Source organism: Schistocerca serialis, chromosome 6 (assembly GCF_023864345.2).
Source record: "Schistocerca serialis cubense isolate TAMUIC-IGC-003099 chromosome 6, iqSchSeri2.2, whole genome shotgun sequence".
NCBI lineage: Eukaryota > Metazoa > Arthropoda > Insecta > Orthoptera > Acrididae > Schistocerca > Schistocerca serialis.
Window position 1 is genome coordinate 695,455,452 of NC_064643.1, and position 26,306 is coordinate 695,481,757.

The window sequence follows — 26,306 nt, forward strand, 5'->3', positions numbered from 1 at the left end:
TTAGGAGTAATTATTCAGAGCGACCTTAAGTGGAATGACCACATAAAACACAATAGTAGGAAGAGCAGACGTCCCACTGAGATTTATAGGTAGAATCGTTTTTATGAACGTGCTACATTGTGGTTTGAAACAGATTTAAGAGACAAAGCCAGATGCCATTCATTCGGTGATCATTTGTTGAGTAATTACGATAATATTTCTGGTACCGCAATTATTTTCAAAGGTAATAAAGATTCGCAACATTCAGGGCCAACATTTAACAATAAGTCATTTTGTGACAGAGTCAGATAGCGTGCGTAAATTACATTGAGAATAAAATCCATTCTCGCAGCCGTATAGTTTGATCGACCGGTTACTTTAGATTTCCTATCGTGTAGCGTGAGCTTCGCGTATTTCCAGCTTCAAATGTTTTCAGTCAACATTTCTCAATTACTCAGCTTTGCATATTTTACCGACGGATTTCATAATCATACGAGTATTAAAATATTTTAAAGGATACTTTCACCATCTGATTGAAATAAAAGACTCGGTAGGATCAATAGAGACACATCTTGAAATTTTACACACGGCTCCTTAGGGACGTTTCTTGAACAACTTGGAAGAACTTGAAATATATGGACGTTACCTGAAAGAACCAGATTAAATACTCAGTCTCCAGTGTGACTTCAAGGATTCTGCGTTCTTCAAGAACGTTGACGACGTATTCAGACGTTCCAGTCAGCAGTAACTCTCCAGGTTTTCTACGGCGCCACTCGGCGAAAGACGACGTTAAAAGACCGCTGCAATTGCAAGCAGAATGGCGGCGGGCAAACAGCTCTGTGTACATAAGCAAAAGAAAAACACATCTCAGATGCCTCTGGTAAAAACTTTATGCGCCCTACGTTTTAGTTTAATTATCAATTTTAGAAAGATGTCTCATGTATCAATATTACGTTCATTATCCAAATTGCTTTCCAGGTTAAAATTAACTGCATTAAATCCTTTAGACATCGTCTTTGATACATTTTAATACCGCACAGTATTAGTACCTTTCCTCTTCCGCTCCATCCTTCCTCCCACCCCCTACCTGTCATCCATGATACATTGGTGTGTACGATGGTAAGTGGGTTTAGCAAAATGCTGGATGTCACGGAATGTTGTCACAAGTGTAGTGCTGTGTTATTTTTATTTTACAGCTTATCACTAAGTCATTTTTAAAGGTCTTTGACTTTTCGCAATTCGTAATTAAGTAGACTACAGTTTTAATAATTTTAAATATTTTCAGTCTATGATACCTAGATAAATAGTCATTTATGAAAGTTTCATTTCATTTTTCGATCTTAAGATCATTAAATTTGACCGAAACTAGTTATAAAGTGTGACTAATTGTAACTGACGGTGTTAAAATAAATACTTTTAAAAAATTTATACAGTCGCGGCATCTCTCTTCACAATATGTCATCCGTTAGTAAGGAGGAATAAGGTGCAAACTAGCGAAGGCTAGGGGAGCATTCCTCTATAAAATAAATCTCCTAATATTGAACGTAGGTCTTAAGAGGAGCATGAGATTTCTCGGGGTGGAAGTTTGGAGCACAGCATTGTATACCAGTGAACGATGACTGTGGCAAAACCGATAAGAAGAGAATCGCACAAGCGTGTGAGACACGGTGTTACAGAAGGACGCTGAAAATTAAGTACGCTAATGAAAATAAGCAATGAGGGGGTCGCCCTCAGAATCAATAAGGAAACAAATATGCCGAAAAAGTGGTGGCGCATCCCCTCTCCATGTGGAATACTCTCCTAAAGTTAGTTCTTATGGTAGGGTATGTCTCAAAACTCACCAACTCATTTATACAAAAAAAATTTTGCAGGCGCCCATGCATGGGTTACGGCACCAGATAATAGTTTGTATCATTCTGGAGGGAGCCGCAGAGGACAAGAACTGTAACAAAAAAGGCATTGGAATATCTCCAACAAGTAATCGGTTACGTTCGATGTGTTACTATGAGATTAGAAGATTGGCACAGAAGAGGAATTTGTCGAGGGTCATATCAAACCAGCCAAAAGACGGATAAGCAAAACAAGAATTAAAAACCTCCAGCACATCATGCATATGAACGTGTGTGCTACGAGTCAATAACTTGACATCTTCTAGCGGTCACATAAGGCCCAAGGAACAATATGTTCCAAAAGAAAAAAAAAGGAATTACGCGATACACGATGTTCTTCAGCCCTTTGTAACTCTAATTACTGACAAATTATTTGAAAATGTTCTTATGGTCTTTCAGTTACCTCATATTACACAATGTTTAATTCAAAATTTGAACTTTCAGAAGATTAAAAAAAATTTACTTAACTGCAGTAAAAGACTCGCCAACACTTTAAAGGAATTAAGGTAACATGAACTAAATATCACAGGTGTTACATAAATGCCAACTCATCTATAAATTTACTATTGTCAATGACAGATGCGTTTTGAAGTACAGAAACCAGATTTTAGAGAAACACACAATTTACCGACGCATACTTTTGCAGATGGTACAGAAAAAATTGAATCAAGTACATTAACATATTTAATTTGTAAATTTGGGTAAAATGTAATCATTGCCTTCGTTACACAACAAACTCATAAATCTACAAGTCTGCCATATGAGTAGGCTTGCACTCACAAGTAAAGCAAAAATTGGGAATTTACTTATTCTTCGTTACAGTCGTACTCATTTTAGTGCTGTTGCAATACAGTATATATATACACTCCTGGAAATTGAAATAAGAACACCGTGAATTCATTGTCCCAGGAAGGGGAAACTTTATTGACACATTCCTGGGGTCAGATACATCACATGATCACACTGACAGAACCACAGGCACATAGACACAGGCAACAGAGCATGCACAATGTCGGCACTAGTACAGTGTATATCCACCTTTCGCAGCAATGCAGGCTGCTATTCTCCCATGGAGACGATCGTAGAGATGCTGGATGTAGTCCCGTGGAACGGCTTGCCATGCCATTTCCACCTGGCGCCTCAGTTGGACCAGCGTTCGTGCTGGACGTGCAGACCGCGTGAGACGACGCTTCATCCAGTCCCAAACATGCTCAATGGGGGACAGATCCGGAGATCTTGCTGGCCAGGGTAGTTGACTTACACCTTCTAGAGCACGTTGGGTGGCACGGGATACATGCGGACGTGCATTGTCCTGTTGGAACAGCAAGTTCCCTTGCCGGTCTAGGAATGGTAGAACGATGGGTTCGATGACGCTTTGGATGTACCGTGCACTATTCAGTGTCCCCTCGACGATCACCAGTGGTGTACGGCCAGTGTAGGAGATCGCTCCCCACACCATGATGCCGGGTGTTGGCCCTGTGTGCCTCGGTCGTATGCAGTCCTGATTGTGGCGCTCACCTGCACGGCGCCAAACACGCATACGACCATCATTGGCACCAAGGCAGAAGCGACTCTCATCGCTGAAGACGACACGTCTCCATTCGTCCCTCCATTCACGCCTGTCGCGACACCACTGGAGGCGGGCTGCACGATGTTGGGGCGTGAGCGGAAGACGGACTAACGGTGTGCGGGACCGTAGCCCAGCTTCATGGAGACGGTTGCGAATGGTCCTCGCCGATACCCCAGGAGCAACAGTGTCCCTAATTTGCTGGGAAATGGCGGTGCGGTCCCCTACGGCACTGCGTAGGATCCTACGGTCTTGGCGTGCATCCGTGCGTCGCTACGGTCCGGTCCCAGGTCGACGGGCACGTGCACCTTCCGCCGACCACTGGCGACAACATCGATGTACTGTGGAGACCTCACGCCCCACATGTTGAGCAATTCGGCGGTACGTCCACCCGGCCTCCCGCATGCCCACTATACGCCCTCGCTCAAAGTCCGTCAACTGCACATACGGTTCACGTCCACGCTGTCGCGGCATGCTACCAGTGTTAAAGACTGCGATGGAGCTCCGTATGCCACGGCAAACTGGCTGACACTGACGGCGGCGGTGCACAAATGCTGCGCAGCTAGCGCCATTCGACGGCCAACACCGCGGTTCCTGGTGTGTCCGCTGTGCCGCGCGTGTGATCATTGCTTGTACAGCCCTCTCGCAGTGTCCGGAGCAAGTATGGTGGGTCTGACACACCGGTGTCAATGTGTTCTTTTTTCCATTTCCAGGAGTGTATATAAGATGATGAGGTAACGGGCAGAAGGAGGGACCACGAATGCACGCAGAACGTTCTGTTTTGTTTTAGCTGCTTCTGCTCTCTGGCGAACATTGCTTCTCATTATTATTTAAAAGGTGTCGCACAGGGCCGCCCACGGCGTGTCAGACTTTGTCCGTGCAGCCTGCGCGGGCCGTGTGTCAGTTGGATTTGCTCCGTCCTTCTCGGAACGACTCACGACGGCGTGACATTTCATTTAGCGTTGCTGTGCGGTGTGTTGCGGTCGGCAAAACTGTCTGAGCTCCACAGAACCTGGTGTCATCGCTATTTACCCGTCCCTATTTCTTCGTGGTAGAAAGACGTTGACAGGTCCATTGGATGTTTGCATAAAAAGTGGTATCTAGCGACCCATCGCGACAATCCTTTCAAATGAACTGGAGTGGCAGAGGAGAGGGATGAGAATTCCCAGTTCGCATAAGCGACTGGTACTGCATACTTTCCACGAAACAACATTGTAGTATCATTCAGAAAGAATTTAAAGATTTAGTTGCAATGAAAGAGCAAAAAATTAGAACGACCAACAGACTGGAGGCGTTGTTCTGCACATCAAGAAGCATTTTGTGCTAAATTTGCAGACAAGGAGCACGTGAAGAAATTAGTGTTACAGATAGTTTCTTTAAGAGCGTAGGGAACTGGACTGTCTCTGTCAGAATCTGTCCCTTCTAAAACGCAACTTCCTTTTTAAATGCATCCCCATCAAATCATGAACAAGTTGCTTTGCAATGTCTTACTGTGGGCAATGTGAAGTCTAGTACACTTATAATGCAAAGTCTGCAGTCCATTCCGGAGGTTCTAATTTTCGTTCTTGCATTTCTTTTTGCTTCAGAAATTCAACACTAGGGAGTTTTAAATCAGAAAACGTTCCAGGCTTGCCCCTTGACTTAACCAGCGTACTTAGCAATAATTCATTAAGTCTCCATACTCTTCGTTCATTTCAATTGAAAACTGTTGCAAAGGACAATCGAATAAAGCGTGCTGTTCAAAAATTTTATTCCCTGAATTACTACGTAGAGAATTTCGCTCTCATTTAAGTAAATTGCCGAAAGAGTCAGCCTACAGGAATTGTGAAACGAACCCTGTCGTCCAGGACCGTATACCACAAAGAACGCAGATTCGCCACGAGATGGGGAAATTCACAGACGTCTATTGGGCTGAATGAAGCTTAAGCGCTGTAGTGGGCGAGTTCGACAGACCAGAACCTACGTTTACAACCCTTTTTAATCAAAACGATAGCAGAAGTGTGTCCTTCAGACTTTCGGAAACCAACTGGAGTCTAATTTATAACCATCTAATAAATAAAAGATCAATAATATTAGTTTTTTCAAAATGAGCGACTGAAAGCTATTCTACTTGACAGTTGTCTGACAATAAGTACGACATACATTTGGGTGCGATGGATTTCCACTTTTTTAATTCTCTTGTAGTGTGCTGTTTCACTTAATAAAATGTAGCTGCTTTTTTAAACGCGAAACCACCGGAAATAACTTGTTTTTCGTTTCGCAAGTCTTCTGGTGTCCATTTGGTATGCATTTCAAAAATGAAAAAAGGAAAAAGTTTGTATCTACAGATACATCTCCATTAAATGATTTTACTCTACTATCTGTGTTAAAACGCAACTGCCTTGAATAATAACTCTTCTCTTCCGTTTTGTCTTCTTTCCATCCCACTAGAGGGTACTTTACAAGCTGTAGCTGACACCTTAATCCAGAAATCAGCAACAATATTGTGTTTTCCTGGGTCAAATACTACTCTGCCATTTCAACACACATCTGAAAACAGAATATTAATAATTTGTTTTCTCGTCGATCACCAACAGCAATGGTATTTGCTTGGCAACTAATTGTTACCTCCCACTCCAATTCCTTCCCTCATCTCACTTTCCGGCTGCATGGTACGAGGTATATCAGTGAGTTGTTGAGAGTTTTTGATCGACAGTCCGCCAGTCCTCAATACTGAGTTCAGTTTCAATTTTACACTTCTCATGCAGTCTATTTTGTACCCATCTGAAACACAAGCATGGGCAAGATTAGTTTTTACAGCATGAGCATTTCGATGTTGTACTACTTGAGAAGGATTTGACTTGAAGTTAGTCTTACCTACGAGTGCAACACATTTTCACTTATTAATCTTTCTCGCAATGTGCTGGGTAGCATTGTAACTCGTTTGAGTCCCTTTTTAATCAACAAGATAGCACAAGTGTGTACTTACGACTTTCGCAAACCAGCTACAGTCTAATTTCCAGCCATCTAAAACACAAAAGGTCAATAAGATTATTTTTTACAAAATTAGTGACTGATACCGATTGGGTAGGTTCGTTGGGTTAAAAGGGGGGAAAGGAACCAAACTGCTTGGCCTAGATCCCTTGTTCCTATTGTAACAATGTAAGAATGAAACAAACTAGACATGCAGCACAATACCAAGAGGAAGGAAAAACCACAAGAACGACAGAAGAGCAACGAACACTACAAGGAACAAAATAAGACAAGAAAAGTAGACAGAGGCACAAGGAACAGGTAGAAGAGAGTAAACCTGGAGAGCAGATTACCGTGGCTGGCTGACCACGAGAATAAAAGGAGAATCCAGTCACTCTGCAACACATTAAAACCGCCACCCTAAAAGCACTAGGAGTGGAGGACACTGAGGGACAAAGGAAATGCGCTAAAACTTAGATCAAACGGTAAAACCCACCCTCACATCTGAAACGTAAAACCAAATCAGCCGATGAGGCGTTGTCTGCTAAAACTATTGGTAATAAGTCCGATAACCGAAGATGATGTCTGAGGGCAGCGAAACTACGACAGTGCAAAATAATATGGGCCACTGTGAACCGGGTGCCGCTCCAATGCTGAGGTGGCTCTTCACGACGCAGGAGATTACTGTGGGGCGCCCTTGCGTGGCCAATGCGGAGCCGGCAGAGAACCGCAGAGTCCCTCTGAGGGACGCTCATCGAAGACTTCCACACTTTTGTAGTCTCCTTAATGGCACGCAGTTTGTTGTGTGTAATGAGACTACGCCATTCCGTCTCCCAAAGCCGAAAAAACTTGCGGTGTAATAAAGAACACAGGTCAGTTATTGGAATGCTGATCTCCATAAGTGGTTTCCGTGTAGCGTGTTTGGCCAGCCTGCCGGCAAGTTCGTTGCCTGGGATTCCGATGTGACCTGGGGTCCAGACAAACACCACTGAACGACTGTACCGTTCCAGGGCATAGATGGACTGGTGGATAGTCGCTACCAAAGGATGACGAGGGTAGCACTGGTCGATAGCTTGTAGGCTGCTCAAGGAGTCAGCACACACAAGAAACGACTCCCTAGGGGATGAGTGGATGTGCTCAAGACCACGAGATATAGCCACTAGCTCTGCAGTGAAAACAATGCAGCTATTGGGCAAGGAATGCTGTTCAGCATGACCTCTATGAACGTAGGCGAGGCCAACGTGCCCATCAGCCATCATGCCGTCGGTGTAAACCACTTCAGAGCCCCATAACACGTCAAGAATCGAGAGGAAGTGGCAGCAGAGAGCCGCGAGAGTAACTGACCCCTTGGGGCCAAGTGAAAGGTCCAGGCGAAGCTTCGGCCGAGGTTTAATCTATGGAGGTGTACGTGAATGGATCTCTAGTAGAGGTAGTAAAGGGAAGGACTCCAGTTCAGACAGAAATGATCGGACATGAACATCAATCGTGAGCCCGGACCTGGGCATCAGATGCGGGAGATGAACCGCAATGGTTGGGAAAATGAGACAGTAACTCGGATGTGCAGAAGAACTATGAATATGTGCAAGGTAACTGGCGAGCTGTTGTGCACTCCTAACCTTCAACGCAGGGACTCAGGCCTCCACCAGAACGCTGGTCACCGGACTTGTCCTAAAAGCTCCCGTCGCTAGTCGAGCGCCACAGAGGTGCATAAGTCGAGTTAACGCAACGCTGAAGGTGCCTCCAAACCATAAACCACACTCCCACAGTCAAGGCGGGATTGAACAACGGCTCTGTAGAGCTGCAGCAGTGTAGAGTGATCTGCACCCCAGTTGGTGTTGCTCAGACAGCGGAGGGCATTGAGGTGTTGCCAGCACTTCTGCTTAAGCTGATGAAGGTGAGGAAGCCAAGTCAATCGGAAGTCGAAAACCAGTCCTAAGAATCGATATATCTCCACTACAGTGAGTGGATCGTCATTAAGGTAAACTTCCGGTTTCTGGATGAACGGTACAACGTCGACAGAAGTGCATGACAAACGACTTTGCTACTGAAAACTGGAAGCTGTCGGCTAAAGCCCATGAATGGGCCTTGTGGATGACTAGATGGCTCCCTGCAGGCGCCGCTCAGCGACACCAGTACTGGAGCAGCAGTACGAAATGCAGAAGTCATCTGCACACAGAGAAGTTGAGACAGACGGCCCTACAGCTGCTACTAGACCGCTAATGGCCACAAAAAATAGAGGGACACTCAATACAGAGACCTGCGGGACCGTCCTGGACATGGGAGGCACCAACCTGGACACAGAAAGTACGGAGTGACAAGAAATTGTGAATAAAAATCGGGAGTAGGCCCCGGAGAGCCCACTCATACAATTTGGCAAGGATATGATGTCGCCAGGTCGTGTCGTAAGCTTTTCGTAAATCAAAAAGACAGCAACAAGGTGTTGGCGTCTGGAAAAAGCTGTTTGGATGGCAGCCTCGAGGGACACAAGATTATCAGAGGTAGAGCGAGCCTGGCGGAAACCGCCCTGGCATGGGGCCAGTAGGCCACGTGGCTCCATGACCCAATACAACCGTCACCACGCCATACGTTCTAGCAGCTTACAAAGAACGTTGGTGAGGCTGATGGGCCGACAGCTATCCACATCAAGAGGGTTTTTATCGGTCTGAACACTGAAGTGATGGTGCTCTCCCGCCATTGCGATGGAAAGATGCCATAGCACCAGATCTGGTTGAAGATGACGGGGGGATGTCGCTTGTAGTCGGACGAGAGATGTTTAATCATTTGACTGTGGATCTGATCCAGCCCAGGACCTGTGTTGGGGTAATTCGCAAGGGCGCTCAGGATCTCCGACTGTGTAGACGAAGCGTTATACGGTTCACTGTGGCGTGTATGAACGAGAGGACTTTCCCCTCCATCCGCCGTTTGAGAGTGCGAAAGGCTGGGGGATAATTCTCCAATGCACAGACTGGAGCACAGTGCTCAGCAAAGTGCTAGGCAATGGCGTTTGCGTCGGCATCGATGGTAACGCCAGGGACACCTGTTAGGGTCTGGTATCCAAAAACACGTCTGACCTTCGTCCAAACTTGGGAAGGTGACGTGTGACACCCAATGGTCGAGACGTACCTCTCCCAACACTCCTGTTTCTGTCTTTCCATAAGTTGCCGAATGCAGGCACAGAGTCGTTTAACAGCTCTTAGATGCTCCAGAGATGGGTGCAGCTTATGCAGCTGAAGAGCCCGCCTACGCTCTTTAATGGCCTCAGCAATTTCTGGCAACCACCAAGGAACTGTTTTTCGCTGGTAGCACCCTAAGGAACAAGGGATCGCATTTTCCGCCGCAGAAACGATCGTTCTAGTGACCTGCTCAACCAACACTTCTATGATACCATGTGGGGGAGATTCAGTGGTGACAGCAGAGGTGAAAGCTTTCCAGTCTGCCTTGTTTGGAGCCCATCTGGGTAATCGTTCGTGGGCATGACGCCTGGCGAGTGACAGAAAGGTGGGGAAATGGTCACTACCACACAAGTCATCATCGACTCTTCAGTGGACAGATGGGAGAAATCCTGGGCTGCAGAGTGATAAATCAGTGTCCGAATAAGTGCCATGAACCACATTCAAATGTGTGAGAGCCCCAGTATTTAGGAGGCAGAAGTCAAGCTGAGTCAGTAAATTTTCGTTCTCTCTACCTCAGCCAGTAAGCATGATGCCACCCCACAAGGGGTTATGGGTGTTAAAATGTCCCAAAAGTAGAAAAGGTTAAGGGAGTTAATGAACCAGTGCAGCAGAGACGTTCAGGGGTACCACACTAATTGGAGGAGGATATACATTGCAGCAGTTATTTCCTGCACCATCCTTATCCTGACAGCCACAGCTTCAAGAGGAGTGTGAAGGGCACAGGTTCACTACATACCAAGTTTAGGACATAGACGCAAACTCCACTTGACACTCTATTATATTCGCTGTCGTTCTTGTAATATCCCCTATAGCCACAGAGAGCAGGGTTCCACATTGCCGGGAACCAGGCAAGCAGGTGTAAAGCTTAACAGTCGCTATATCTCAGCCAGGTGGAGGAAAAAACCGCCGCAATTCCACTGGAGGATGACGTTATCGTGAGGCAGAGAAGGCATGAAATGCTCAATGAGGCAGCTCACGCCACAGTATCACCTGCTGCCAACGACTTAGTTCCTGAGCAGTCTATATCCATTGTGTCTGAAGGTCCGGCGAGATCTAGGTCCTCAGCAGACGTCATAATCTCTACCTCATCCTCCGATACAGAGCTTGTAGATAGCAGTGGTGTGGGTGCCACCACAGTTTATTTGTTCTTGGGGGTCTTCTTTTTGGATTTATCTTGCTGCTTCTTGAGTTTCTCTGGCTGGGAAGGCTTCTTTGATTTAGTCTCCAAGACTGAGGAGAATGGTGAAGCCTTACGACCAGCTGCTTTTGGGCACTTCAGCCACTGGTGGGTGTCATGTTTCCCACTAGTAGAAACCTGGGAAGGGAGGGACCCAAGGACCCCTCCCTAGCGAGAGGAACCAAAAAAGACCTACACTTCTCCAGCTGAGAAATGAGGACTTATGTCCCCAATGGTTGGGGACAATATCGGTGCTTCCACTAACGCCGTTTCAACTTCTGAAATTCTTGTTCTGCAGTATCATCCCATATCCATGGAGTGTTTGTACCAGTTAAACTGCATAATTGGGGTGTAGCTAGAGTGTCTATACAGATGAACCTTTTAAAAAAGTTACAAGTCCCAGAAAGCCTCTGAGCGTCTTCCTATTATATGATGTTACAAAATTTCTTATTGCCTCTAGTTTTTCTGGGTTCAGTTTTATTCCCTGTGCAGATATGACATGTCCTAAGAAGTTTATGTGTTGTGTCCCAAATTTGGATTTTTCCAAGTTTACCCCATATTTTTTAAGTGTTTTCAGTAAGGTATCCAGAATTTCATTATGTTTCTCCCACGATGAATCTGCTATGAGATGTCATCCACATAACATATCAATTGCTCCTGTAACTCACTAGGTAGAATACTTCCTAGACGTCGAATAAAAGCTGCAGATGAAATATTCAATCCGAAAGAGAGTCTTTTAAATCTATAACACCTTCCAAAAGTGGTAAATGCAGTAAATTTCCTGCATTCAGGAGCTAATTCAATTTGCCAAAAGCAATATCATAAATCTAGTGACGAGAATAATTTTACATTATGAATTTTTTGGAGCAAGTCTTCTAGTCTCTCTGGGCAATCTGGTTCTAGAACTATAATTGTGTTAATTTGTCTGGAATCTAACACGAAATGTATCATTCCACACTTTTCTTTCACAACGCGTAATGGGCTGTTATAAGTTTATGGTACCCGTTCAATAACACCATATTGTTCCATCTTATTTAACTCCAAGAATACCACTTATCAGTAACTCAATGGATGTGATATGGAGCTACTCTGAAAGGCGGAAGGTCCGTAACTTCGAATCTGTATTGTAGATCTTTAATTGCTCCAGGTTTCGGCCCTAATACAATCACATGCTTGCGTAATATTCCATCTAATTCTAACCTTTGCTGATATGTTAACCCCTCTAGACTTCGTATTTTTTTTTTTTAGATCTCTGTGCAAATGTCATCAAGTATTCCCAAATCCATAGGCTCTGGTTCATTTGTCCTTAGATATCGCGGATTATTCTGACAAGCAATATCTCCATCTAATTGCATTTGTAACTGTATAATTTCCACACATTTCTTCATGTCTCAGGTTTTCCTCGAATTTTAAGGTAATTTCTCCTAAGATGACACTTCCTCTGCCCACATCCAACACAGCTTTATGTTGATTGAGGAAGTCACCTCTGATAATCACATTGACTGACATCTTTGGTACTATGAAAAATTCGTTTCTATTACATGACCCTGGCAGTCAAATGCAAGTCTTGTCTGCCTTGTGATGTATGACGAACGTCCCATAACTGGTCCACATACTATGCCCTTTCTGGTTTTTAACACTAATAAGTCATTGTCACAACTGCAACGATTGGATAATGGCTCTGATACCGCTGTTAACTCACTCCCACTGTCTACTATTGCGTTAACGACAATATCCTTGACTGTTACACGGAGTATCAGACTTATCTCTTAAGTACTCTCGCCTTCGATTTCCTCCATTAATAAGTCCTCAATTACTTCGTAATTTAACTGATGTATGTGTATTTGTTCTGTCACAACTGGATGTTTATGGACATCCAAAGTTCCGTCATTTTGCATTAACATTTGATGGTCTTCATTGAGAGTATGCGAGAAGTACTTCCCTTTTTCAAATTGTCCAGCTTTAGTCTCGCTGCTTCTAGATCAGCTTCGAAAGTAACGAATCTAGATTTTAAATCCTCATTTCCACACCCTGCTACTTCCTTTAAGTTTATCTCCTCGTCACACATCTGTGTGATCGTGTTTAATTTGGATTTTAGAGCCCGGCAAGTGTGAAAGATGAGTAGATTATTGTTAATGAAGTTGCATGGGGGCTTAATTATATATTTGAAAATAATTTTTATTTTTTGATTTAATAGCTGTATGTCCGATTACGTAGTCTCGTAAACGGTTGGCCCTGACTAGTATTTGTATGCAATCTGACTGCATAGAATAACAACAAAGAATGAAAGAAAATTTTCGTTAACACAATTAATTAATTAAGTCCCCAGCAACTATAAAACCTACGAAACCAAAGCACAAGTATAACTGTTCTGTGTGTGGAAGTATGACTCAACGTACACATCTGGCACGGTTCTTCTTCAATAAGACAAGAAATTTCAAATACCATTTATACTGAAGTGATAAAAATATAGAAATACTATAATTGCGCAAGAAAACCAGAATTACACTCTAATACAAGAACACAAGCCAGATGCTTTGTTGACTGAACCTGTAATGACGCATTATTCAGGACATTGAAATAATGAGAAAAAAAAAGAAAAGTTGTTTGTTACCTTCATTTATATTAATGAAAAGCACTCTAATCATTACAATATCTCCACACCGACTCGCTACTACCACATCTCAACAAGAACCGACTACTGCCACATCTCGACAAGCACTCTTCACTACGACATCTCTGCAAGCGCTCACTACTACGAGTTCTCAACAAGCACTGCCCTCCGCTACTTCTCAATAATCACTGCCAGTGGAGGCGGCGAAACAAAACTCTCTGGCGCTGTGGCTCAGTGTAGCCACCTTTCAAAGTAAAGATCCACGCTGTGGACACCAAGTGAAAAAGCTACTCCTTATGTGTCTGATCTAGACTGCCATAAGAAAAATGGGAAGGAACTGTTAATTAGAACTCAGGGAGAAGTTTTAGTCTAATGGACAATCGATTTATTGATCTTAAACATGACGAAACAACAAAATTATTAAAGAAATATCATACAAAAATATTTAAGTAAGAAAAGCCTTACTAAAATGGGATCTATAGTGGACAAAGTGATCTGCTGGGGATCGACGCACGACATTAACCAGAACACTACTCGCTCTATCTCACTTCATACACATGAATCCAGGTTATGGCATCTAACAACGCCACCACCAAGCATCTATATTCTACTATACAAACAGAAAAAAAGGAAAAATATGGTTCGAAAGAACTACGTGGTCTCGCGTTCGGTTAATTCAGAATTCAGGTACTTCCCTAAGAGCCTCTGAAACCCCAATGGATTCCAGTATGCAGGTGGACCCATTTGATGGTCTGCCAAACCAATTTGACTCCGTGCCACAACTCAGCATGTTGGAATACGTCAGATGTTTAGACGGCCGACTCAAGACAAATAAGTACATGCATGAATCACTTGTTGTGACCATGATGATATAAGCAATACCTCTGAAGGTTCAGAAGGTGACTGGCACAGGTTCTAAGTCGCACATTAGCAAAGTACACAAGTCTCACCGTTTAGGTAGAGCCTTGCAGTTCTTTACTAGCAAAGTGCCGGTACAAGAGACTTGTACAAGAGTGCCTTCTTTCTTTCTCCACGTTTCTTCCTCAGCTCGGTTCCAAAAGCACATTTCTCTTTTTTGACTTCCCCCACTTACACACAAGCCAGTCATGAGCTGGGGCCTGGCATTCTAAGCTCGAAGAATGGTCTTAGCACGATTTGACCAATCAGAGACTTTAAAGTTAATTGGCAGAAAACGGAAAAAAATTCAGCTTCGCAGCCTCTTTCCCACACGTTTTACGTGTCTTTTCTAACATTGTACAGGATGGAAGGAGAGCCCTCTGTAAGCAGCTCTCCCCTGTTATGTCCATTTCAAAGTTTGCAAAGAACAGTCATAAACTCGCACTGACAAAAACATGTTTTGAAACAGAGTCTGGATGTATGGGTGCCAGTTTCCCTGTCCCACGGACAATTAGAGAACGTTTACATTTCTTTTGGCGGATTGCTCGCTAACACGGCCTACATAGCGCTGTCGGCGACTTTTCGGCGCTAGGCCGTATACCTGGACATCTGCCCCCTGTCTGGCGCCAAAGCTAATGTGTTTTGCATAATGCGACCGCTGCACGCGGCCGTCTGGAAAGGTCTCTTCATTGTTCCCCAGAAAAAACGCGCTTTGTCAGCCCACCAACACCGTGCTTTTACTACAATCGTTTAATTTGGCACCCTGTTCCTTTGAACGCATATAAAGCTTACCGTATTTCTTTCCCTAGAGCATGCAAACAAGACCATAAATTGCTGCCCACCATTTCATCACAATGTATGAAGTCAAATCGCCAAAGATCGTATTCCCTACACCGAATCTGAAGTGTAAGTGCCCTGCAAGTACTTCACACTTAGATTCTGGGGAGTCCTCAGATTTCACGTTAAGTGCCTCTGTACTCGCACCCTGATTCAACTCGTTATTTGTTTTCTGCCACTGTGAGTTGCAGATTCAAATTTTCAGCTGTGTCGTCATTTATTATGACGCTGTTTACTGTGTCTGGTGTGATGATTACATAGTCTCGGTAATACTGCCATACTACGCCCTCAAATGGCTCTGAGCACTATGGGACTTAACTTCTGAGGCCATCAGTCCCCTAGAACTTAAAAATATTTAAACCTAACTAACCTAAGGACATCACACACATCCATGCCTGAGGCAGGATTCGAACCTGCGACCGTAGCGGTCGCGCAGTTTCAGACCGTAGTGCTTAGAACCGCTCAGCCACTTCGGCTGGCCATACTACATCCTCGTATGTGCCAAAATTGTATATATTTGAATCTGATTTATCAGACCGTTCACATACTTTGTAATCTGGTTGGCATTCCGATACCGACAGGATATTTCCCTGTCATTTTCCTCTCCATTATCAACTTGTTCTTCCCAATTGTGTTCGATTCCCACTATCCACAATGGCTCAGACTCTTTCTGCTTTTCTTCCAAAGTTTTCTGGAAGGATTTTAGTAGATCCTGTATCGTGTCGAACTTTTGATCAGGTGTACTTATCCGTACTTCCTTCTTTTTCCTATGACCTGTATTAGCCGTATTTTGTCAGTTAATACTATCGCCTTGATCAATCGTTGTGTCGCATGTATTATCCTGCTGAAAATCATTTTTCGTCTTTGCAGAATCAAACATCTGCACTATATACATTAATGCTTCGTCATAATCAAATACTTCATTACTAGGTAATGCTGGGAGTCCCTCCTCATCGTCAGTGTCAGTCCAACCTATCTCGTCCCGACTCTTCAGTTGTGAGTTCCTCCCATTTGTAATATCTGTGTGGATACCTTTGAGGATCCTTCTGTCGTTCCTGTTCCCAATTACGACTCTTGTACGTTACACCTAAACTTATTTATTGCTGTGGACGCCTTGTCATCCGTTTCTGCAGAAAGTGTTTTATCTGCTTGAACTCCTGCAATACCTAACCACAATCAATCCTCACGCTTCCCAGGATTTGGTGTTCGTAATTTAACCTTCATCTGTCGTTTGTTTCTACAGTAATTACCCGAAGTATTTGCCTGTGGCTGCTTTCTCGCATCGCCTTCCCATTGCTTTCTCTCCATGAACCTGGAGATCGCTGATTAAAGTCAGTCTGTCCGTTATCCCGAGTTCTCCAGTTTCCATTCCTGTTTTCTTCTGTACTCCGCCTGTTCCAACCACTATTAAAACCATATATATTACGCTGTGGTCTAGTGTTTCCACTACTCCCATTTCCGTAATTATTCCCATTTCGTCCAAAATTCAATCCCAATACTGGCCTACCAACGCTATCATTATTGTTATTCTCCTTACTATTACCTTTTCTTTCAGAATTACTCTGTCCTGAATCGCGACGTCTTTGATCGTCGTATTCATACATGAACTCTACTTCTCTCAAAACACATTTGAAAGTTTCTACATTATAGCCCCCACGTCCTATCAAGGCTTGTGGATACTTCATTGGCAGTTTCGTTTTGCATATTTGAATCAATTCTCCGTCGCTATATTGGATGTCTAAGTATTGGTTTCTTTTAGCCATTTCATCAAAGAATCTGACTGCTTTTTTCTCATGTGAATTTTTGAATAAGACATTTTGTAATAATCCTTATTTTATTCTCATCTCAGCCTCAGAAGACCAATATCCTGCTATAAAGGCAGCTCTAAACGAATCATACGAATCGCAAGTTTCTACCATCTTCTGCACAGTTTCAGCAACACTTCACTCCATATGTGCGCAAATAAAATCTAACATGTTTCAATGGCCAATGTGTCGGTATTCCTACTTTAAATTGGTCGATAAATATGTGGGGGTGGAGAATATTTGTGTCTTTCTTTATAGTGCTAGTATTTCCGCACTGTAAGAAAGTTGTTATCATCAAAACCTCTCGCTTCTCTCTGTTATGTATCTGCTGGGTTTTGAAGACTGTAATTCTATCCTTGGTTTGCGTCAAATCTACGCAAACGTTTGTAACTTGTTTCATTCTGTGACATTTGTGCCGTAGAATGACTTGCAGGTCTGCCCCCTACCGGCTCTGTATCTTGACGAGTAAGCAATTCTGGCTCGTTAGACGCCGTACTGCAACCCGTCGGCGTTCGTCCTACAGGTTGTGGCGTTGCGTGACGCGTCACTATGGTTTGATCAGCGTTATGTCACACTTTGTGCTTGACGTACTGAACCCTGCTGCAAACCACGCTCTTGTATTCCAGATTGACCTGTTATTCTTTCTTGAACAAGTGGTGGCAATCCAAACTGTTCCCTACGGTTACCGTGATGTTTTGGCACACGCTGGTTTGGACTAATTTTCCCGCTCGCGGTTTGCGGTTTCGGACTGGCATCCGCATGTTGCTTTCCGTCTTACATCACACGTAATTTCGCGTACCCTTTCTGTCGTATTATCGGCAACTGTTGATTTTGCAGTATTCACAGTAGTATCTACCGACACTATAGTGGATTCTGACGTGTCTGCGACTCCTCACTAACGCTTTCTACGTCACCACGACTTTCGCTCGAAAGTAAAATTTCCGATCTCAGCCGTTGAAATTGGTGTTCGTTTTTCTCTTGTATTTTAGAAACACGAACATCGAATTTCTTTAATGCTGCTTTTGTCGTTCTTTTGTGAGACGTCGTCTCAGCAATAACATGTTTCGCCTTTGTCGTCGCTTTGATGGCAAAAGCTTCGATCTATGTTTAACCTTTTTGACACTTTGTTGCGTATCTTCACGCAACGTAATCATGTCTGTTTGGACAGTGACAATGTCTATTCTCAATTGTTTGTGCCCGGTAACGAGCGTTTGAAGCGTGATTTGCTCTTCCTTAGCTTCAGTTCGCATTTGATCTAGTTGGCCTTGATTATTTTGCCGCGTTTTTGTTTTTTTGTTTTTTGTTTAGTATTTCCTTGTTAGCTTTTTTCAGCCTGTCTTATACGCCCTTCTAATTGTTGTTGCCCTTGTGTTATACGCCCTTCTATACGCTTTTCTGATATTTGAAACTCTGTTGTTTGATGTGTTACGCGCCCCTCTATACGATTTTCTGATTCCTGAAATTGTTGTAATAAACCCTGCAACATTCCAGATATGTTGGCGTTTCCATCTACACCATTTTCGCCAGTTGCCATCTGATGCAACCGTTCCCTATCTCGTTTTCCGTGAGCCATTTCCTTCACTTCCGAACATAGTGAAGGAGCACTAACACTCGTTCCTTCATGTACGAGGGCGGTTCAGAAAGTAACCTCCGATTGGTCACAGTGCGGGTTGTGGGGGGAGTAGCGACGCCATCTGTGCGTTCACGCACTCAACAGGTCAGTCGGCATCAAGCCGTGGTCGAGTGAACGTCGTACCTGCGCTAGTTTAGTTTTTGTGGCAGTTTGAAATGTGTGCTGCAATAGAAAACCCCGCCAAATGTGAAGTGCGTGATGTCATAAGGTTTTTTACAGCCAAAGGATATTCTGCAGCAGCTATTCATCGTGAGCTTTGTGTCGTGTACGGACCAAGAGTTATGAGTGAAGGAGTTGTCCGTGAATGGGTACGTTTATTTAAAAGTGGACGAGAAAACGTTCATGATGAAGAGAGGAGTGGTAGACCATCATTGGTGACTGACGGACTCGTTCAGACAGTTGATGCAAAAGTTCGTGAAAATCGACGTTTCTCAATGTCGGAGTTGTCTACTGGTTTTCCACAGATTTCTAAGACTCTCTTGTACGAGATAGTGACAGCAAGATTGGGTTACCGTAAGTTCTGTGCACGATGGGTGCCCAAAATTCTTACCGACCACCACAAAACTCAAAGAATGGCCTCTGCATTAGACTTTCTGTCACGTTATGAGGACGAAGGAGAACCATTGTTAAACAGAATCGTGACCGGTGACGAAACCTGGATTAAGTACGTGAACCCTGAGACAAAAGAACAATCAAAGATGTGGGCACATTCAAATTCGCCTACCAAACCAAGAAAAGCCTCGCAAGATTTTTCTGCCAGAAAACTGATGGCAACGGTGTTTTGGGATGCCAAAGGGGTGTTGTTGGTTGAATTCATGGAACGTCGTACGACCATTAATCAAGACGTGTACTGTGAAACAATAAAAAAGTTACGACGGGCTATACAGAACAAACGTACGTGGTATGCTGACTTCCGGTATCGTTTTTTTGCACGATAACGCCCGTCCTCACTCTGCTCGCAGAACAACGGCCCTTCTTGAGTCCTTCAATTGGGACGTTATCAACTATCCACCTTACAGCCCAGACCGGGCGCCAAGTGATTATCACCTCTTCATGCATTTGAAGAAATGGCTCGGGTCACAGCGGTTTGATGACGACGAAGAGCTCAAAGATGCGGTCACAGGCTGGCTCCAGGCACAAGCGGGTGATTTTTATGCAGAAGGAATTTCAAAGCTTATGAAGAGATACGATAAGTGCCTCAATCGCTATGGAGACTATGTAGAAAAATAGTGCAAAGATGTAGTTGTAAGATGTATATATTAAAATATTTTTATTTAACTTGGTGTATTTTTTTAAATCAACCGGAGGTTACTTTCTGAACGGCCCTCGTAATTGTAAGGCTGACTGATTCAATATGATTACGTTTGGTTCAATATACTGTAAATCATTATCTACAGACTTAGCGTCTGATTCATTAGCAACGCCGTTCTCATGTCCATTCTCTGGATCATGTTGAACATCATGTGTTGTATTTTCGGTCTCTTTCGGTATTTCTACGTTTTCTGTCTCGCGTTGTTCGCGCTGATCTACCTGTCGCGTGTCCAGCTTGATCCTATCAAGATCGAGCATGACTTCTCTTTGTCTTAATCGATTGTTTCCTGTCGTTTTTGAGCGTTCCACTAAGCGTTTTTTATTGCACTTTACGATAAGTTCGTTTATTTGGATAAAAGCGTATGGGGCCTGAAGATAGCAAAATGAATTGTCGAAACCGGCTGATTTCAGAATAAAATATCTTAAAGTATTCGGCTTTTAGTGAAATATATTGACAGTGAAAAAATTAATTTTATGGTGATTCTGTGGTAAGCACACGGCCGTATAGGTTTTCTTGGTGCCTACACGATGGAATGCGTTTCCGGTTGCAAAACCGGCTATAAACCGTCGAAAATGGCTGTCGAAAGTCGTGTTCGGTTTCAGAAGCACCTAACAGTGTGTTGTCTTCGGCTGCGAAGCCCGCTAAATGCCCCAATAGGCGTGGCTGTTGTCTGCCATGTGCGGATGCAAAGCACGTGAACAGACACCAGACTTACCAATCTGGACGTTCAAAGCTACCTTTCAGTCTGTATCGATTAGAACGGATATTTTTCTTATTGCGCTTTAGGTTGGCTGTGCTGCAACAAATTCGTACACAACAATAATATTCTCGCTGCCATTGCATTGTCGTTTGGATGGGACAAGTGTTTCGTGATTATCTCTGGGTTATTTATCACGCAGTTAGCGGGCTTTGCGTCTGGGCTACTCAGCTTTCAATCTACCGTATGATATAAAACGTCTAACGTTACCTCCCTCTGTATCCTCCCTTTCAAAATTATCGCCAGGATCGTCGGATAGATCGTCAGTTTGAGATGAATTAAGGAGATCTGTAACTTCTTCTTCAGTAAGTGGCCTTCGTCTGTCTTGGACTCGGGGAAATGCGAAATCACCGTAAGATGACTAAAAAGGTAGCGAAATAATGTCTTAAATTTCTATGCTATTACATCTTTCCAATCAAAGTGTCCTCATTTGGAGACTGCTGATGGGAGGTACAAAGACTTCTGGGAAGCGTCCATGTGACTGAGCACATTCAGTTTTGTTTTGTGCTACCACAGGTTGACACGAGATGCCGACACTGTTCTAAAATAAACTACTTGTGACAATATGAGGTCAAAATCACAAATGGTAAAATTTAAAGAATTCTAATGTACTAAGCATTTATTTAATATGTCCTTATATGAGGCCGCAATGACCAAAGGGTCAAGAAAATCTAGCTACCTTTGATACGCATCTGAAAACTGAAAACAGGGAAAAATCGGTATATACAGCAAGATCTCCATTAAGTGATTTTACTCAACTCTCTGATTTAAAACGCAATTCCCTCGAATAATAACTCATCTCTTCCGTTTTGTCAGCTTTCCATTCCGCTTAAGGGTACTTTACAAGCTGTAGCTGACACATTAACCCAGAAATCAGTAACAATATCATGGTCTCCGGGGCCAAATACTACGCAGCCACTTCAACACATATCTGAAAAAGGAAAATTAATAAGTTATTTTCTCACAGATCACCAACACCAAAGATATATGTTTACTTTCGGTCTGCATCGTACGAAGTATATTAGAGAGTTATCGCTGAGTTTTCGATCGGCAGTCCTCAATACTGAACTCATTTCCTACTTCGTACCTCTCATGCACACTATTTTATACCCATCAGAAACACAATCATGCGTAAGATTAGTTTTTACAGTATGAGCATCACGATTTTGTACTACATGACAGTTATTTCACTTCAAGGAGGACTTACCTATGAGCCCAATAGACTTCCACTCATTAATCTTCCTTGCAATGTGCTGGGTAGCATTGCAACTGGTTTAAATCAGTTTTTCATCAGTAAGATAGCACAAGGGTGTTCTTCTGAATTTGGTAAACCAGTAACAATCTCATTTGAAACCATCTAAAATATAAAAGATCAACAACATTAGATTTTGCAAAATTAGTGACTGCAAGCGACTCTACTAGACAGTTTTTTGAGAAAAGGTAGGACTTACCTTCGGATGCGATCATTTTCCAGTTTTTAAATGCTTTGTAGGGTGCTGGTGTCCCCTATGAAAATGTAGCTGCTTTTTTAAACACCAAACCACCACATATAGCTCTTTTTTCGTTTCACAGGTATTCTGGTGTCCATGTGGTATGCATCTGACAAATAAAAAAAGGAAATATTAGTATCTACAGCAAGTTCTCCATTAAGTGATTTATCTCAAATATCTGATTTAAAACACAAATTCCTTGATTAATAGCTCGTCTCTCCCTTTTTGTCAGCTTTCCATTCCGCTAGATGGTACTCTACAAGCTGTAGCTGACACCTTAATCGTGAAATCAAGACCAACATCATGTCTTCCTGGGTCAAATACTACGAAGTCAATTCATCATATATCTGAAAAAAGAAAATTAATTTGTTATTTTCTAATCGATCATCAACACCAATGGCATTTGCATGGTAACTTACATCCCAATCCAATTCCTTTCCACATTTCACATTCGGTCTACATGAAACGAAGCATTTTAGAGAGTTGTCGCTATGTTTGTGGCCGACAATCCGCAATATTGAGTTCACTTTTTACTCTGCACCTCTCATGCAGTCTATTTTGTACCCATCTGAAAAACAAGCATGGGTAAGATTACCTTTTACAGCATGAGCATCACGATTTTGTACTAGATGACAGTCATTTCAAATCAAGGAGGACTTACCTACAAGCCCAATACACTTCTACTCATTAATTTTCCTTGCAATGCGCTGGGTAGCATTGTAACTGGTTTACATAAGTATCAGTCAGATAGCACAAGGGTGTCCTTCTGACTTTGGTAAACCAGTAACAGTCTCCTTTGAAACCATCTAAAATATAAAAGGTCAATAACACTAGTTTTTGCGAAATTAGCGACTGAAAGCGACTCTACTAGACAGTTTTTTGAGAAAAGGTAGGACTTAACTTCGGATGCAATCATCTTCCAGTTTCTTAAATGTTATTTAGGGTGCTGGTGTTACCTAAGAAAATATAGCTGCTTTTTTTTAAAAAACCAACCCCCCACTAATAACTTGTTTTTCGTTTCGCAAGTCTACTGGAGCCCATTTTGTATGCATCTGAAAAATGAAAAGGGAAAATATTAGGTTCTACAGCAAGTTCTCATTTAGTGATTTTCTTCAAATATCTGATTTAAAACACGACTCTCTTGAATAATAGCTCATCACTCCCGTTCTGTCAGCAACTATGTGTTACAAAGTGTGACTTAATCCCACTCCAATTGCTTTCCAAATCTCTCTTTTTGGCTACATGGTACGAGGTATATTAGTGTGTAGTTGCTGAGTTTGTGATCTGCAGTCTACATCTACATGGATATTCTGCAAATCACATTCAAGTGCCTGGCAGAGGGTTCATCGAACCACCTTCACAATTCTCTATTATTCCAATCTCGTATAGCGCGCGGAGAGAATGAACACCTATATCTTTCCGTACGAGCTCTGATTTCCATTATTTTATCGTGGTGATCGTTCCTGCCTTTGTAGGTCGGTGTCAACAAAATATTTTCGCATTCGGAGGGAAAGTTGGTCACTGGAATTTCGTGAGAAGATTCCGTCGCAACGAAAAACGCCCCTCTTTTAACGATTTCCAGCCCAAATTCTGTATCATTTCTGTGACACTCTCTCCCACATTTCGCGATAATACAAAACGTGCTGCCTTTCTTTGAACTTTTTCGATGTACTCCATCAGTCCTGTCTGATAAGGATCCCACACTGCGCAGCAGTGTTCTAAAAGAGGACGGACAAGCGTAGTGTAGGTAGTCTCCTTAGTAGGCCTGTTACATTTTCTAAGTGTCCTCCCAATAAAACGCAGTCTTTGGTTAGCCTTTGCCACAACATTTTCTATGTGTTCCTTCCAATTAAAGTTGTTCGTAACTGTGATACCTAGGTATTTAGTTGAATTTACGACTTTTAGATTAGACTGATTTATCGTGTAACCGCAGTTTAACGACTTCCATTTAGCACTCATGTGGATGACCTCACACTTTTCGATATTTAGGGTCAACTGCCACTTTTCCCACCATTCAGATATCTTTTCTAAACCGTTTTGCAGTTTGTTTTGGTCTTCTGATGACTTTATTAATCGATAAACGACAGTGTCATCTATAAACAACGGAAGACGGCTGCTCAGATTGTTCCCAAATCGTTTATATAGATAAGTAACAGCAAAGGGCATATAACACTACCTTGGGGAACGCCAGAAACCACTTCTGTTTTAATCGACGACTTTCCGTCAGTTCCTACGAACTGTGACCTCTCTGACAGGAAATCACAACTCCAGTCACATAACTGAGACGATACAGAATCAATCTGAAATCCATTGTCAATAGCACTCAAAAATTCATGTAAATAGAGAGGCAGTTGTGTTTCATAGGAATGATGTTTTCTAAACCCACGTTGACTGTGTGTCAACAGACCGTTTTCTTAGAGGAAATTCATAATGTACGAACGCAATACATGTTCTAAAATCCTGCTGCATATCGACGTTAACGATATGGGCCTGTAATTTAGTGGATTACTCCTACTATCTTTCTTGAATATTGGTGTGACCTGTGCGGCTCTCCAGTTTTTGGATGCGGATCTTTCGTCGATCGAACGGTTGTATATGATTGTTACCTATGGAGCTAATGCATCAGCATACTCCGAAAGGAACCTAATTGGTATACAGTCTGGACCAGAAGACTTGCTTTCATTAAGTGATTCCAGTTGCTTCACTTCTCCGAGGATATTTACTTCTACGTTACTCATGTTGGCAGCTGTTCTCGATTCGAATTCTGGAATATTTAGTTCGTCTGCTTCTGTGAAGACATTACGGAAGGTTGTGTTTAGTAACTCTGCTTTGGCAGCACTGTCTTGGATAGTATCTCCATTGTTATCACGCAGAGAAGGCACTGATTGTTTCTTGCCGCTAGCATACTTCGCATACGACCAGAATCTCTTTGGATATTCTGCCATGTTTCGAGACAAAGTTTCGTTGTGCGAACTAATATATGCATCTCGCATTGAAGTCCGCAGTAAATTTCGAGCTTCTGTAAAAGATCGCTAATCTTGGGGATTTTACGTCTGTTTAAATTTGGCATATTTGTTTCGTTGTTTCTGCAACAGTTTTCTAACTCGTTTTGTGTACCAAGGAGGATAAGCTCCGTCGTTTGTTATAATTTATTTGGTATAAATTACTCAATTGCTGCCGTTACTATTTCTTTGAATTTAAGCCACATCTGGTCTACACTTATATTATTAATTTGGAATGAGTGGAGATTGTCTCTTCAGAAGGCGTCAAGTGATTTTTTTATCTGCTTTTTTGAAAAGGTATAGTTTTCGCTTATTTTTCGAGGATTTGGGGATTACAGTATTCAATCTCGCTACCACAACTCTTGTGTTCACTAATCCCTGAATCGGTTTTGATGCTCGTTATTAACTCTGGATTATCCTCAATATTGTTTCCATTTTCAACTTTGCACCTGTCATGCGCCCTATTTTGTACCCACCTGAAAAAAACAAGCATGGGAAGGATTAAGTGTTACAACATGAGCATCACGGTTTTTACTACATGACCGTCACTTCACTTCAAGTACGACTTACGTACGAGTCCAATATATTTTCACTCATTAGTCTTCCTCGTAATAAGCTTGGTACCACTGTAAGTTATTTAAATTCGTCTTTAATCAACAAGATAGCAGATGGGCCTTGTTATTACTTTCGCAAACTATCAGGAGTCTAATCTGTAGCCACCTAAAAGAAAAAAGATGAATAGCATTAGTTTTTGTAAATTAAGCGACTGCAGGCATTTCTAATTGACGCTGTATTGAGATAAAGTACGACTTACCTTCAGATGTGATGGATCTCCACTTTTCAATATTTTTGTAGTGTGCAGCTGTCACTTACGGATATATAGCTGCTCTTTTAAGCACCAAACCACCACAAGTAGCCTTTTCTTCGTTTCACAAGTCATTTGGTGTCCACTCGGTATGCATCTGAAAAATGAAAAAGGGGAAAATTTAGTATCTACGACCAGATGTCCATTAACACATTTTTATAAAATATCTGATTTCAAACGTGACCCCCTTGAGTATTGGTTTTTACAAAATAAGCAACTACAGGCTTTTCTAATTGACGGTGTATTGAGAAAAGGTGCGACTTACCTTCGGATACTATGGATTTCCAGTTTTTCAATTCTGTTGTAGTGTGCTGGTATCACTTAAGAATATCTAGCTGCTTTTTGAAAAACCATACC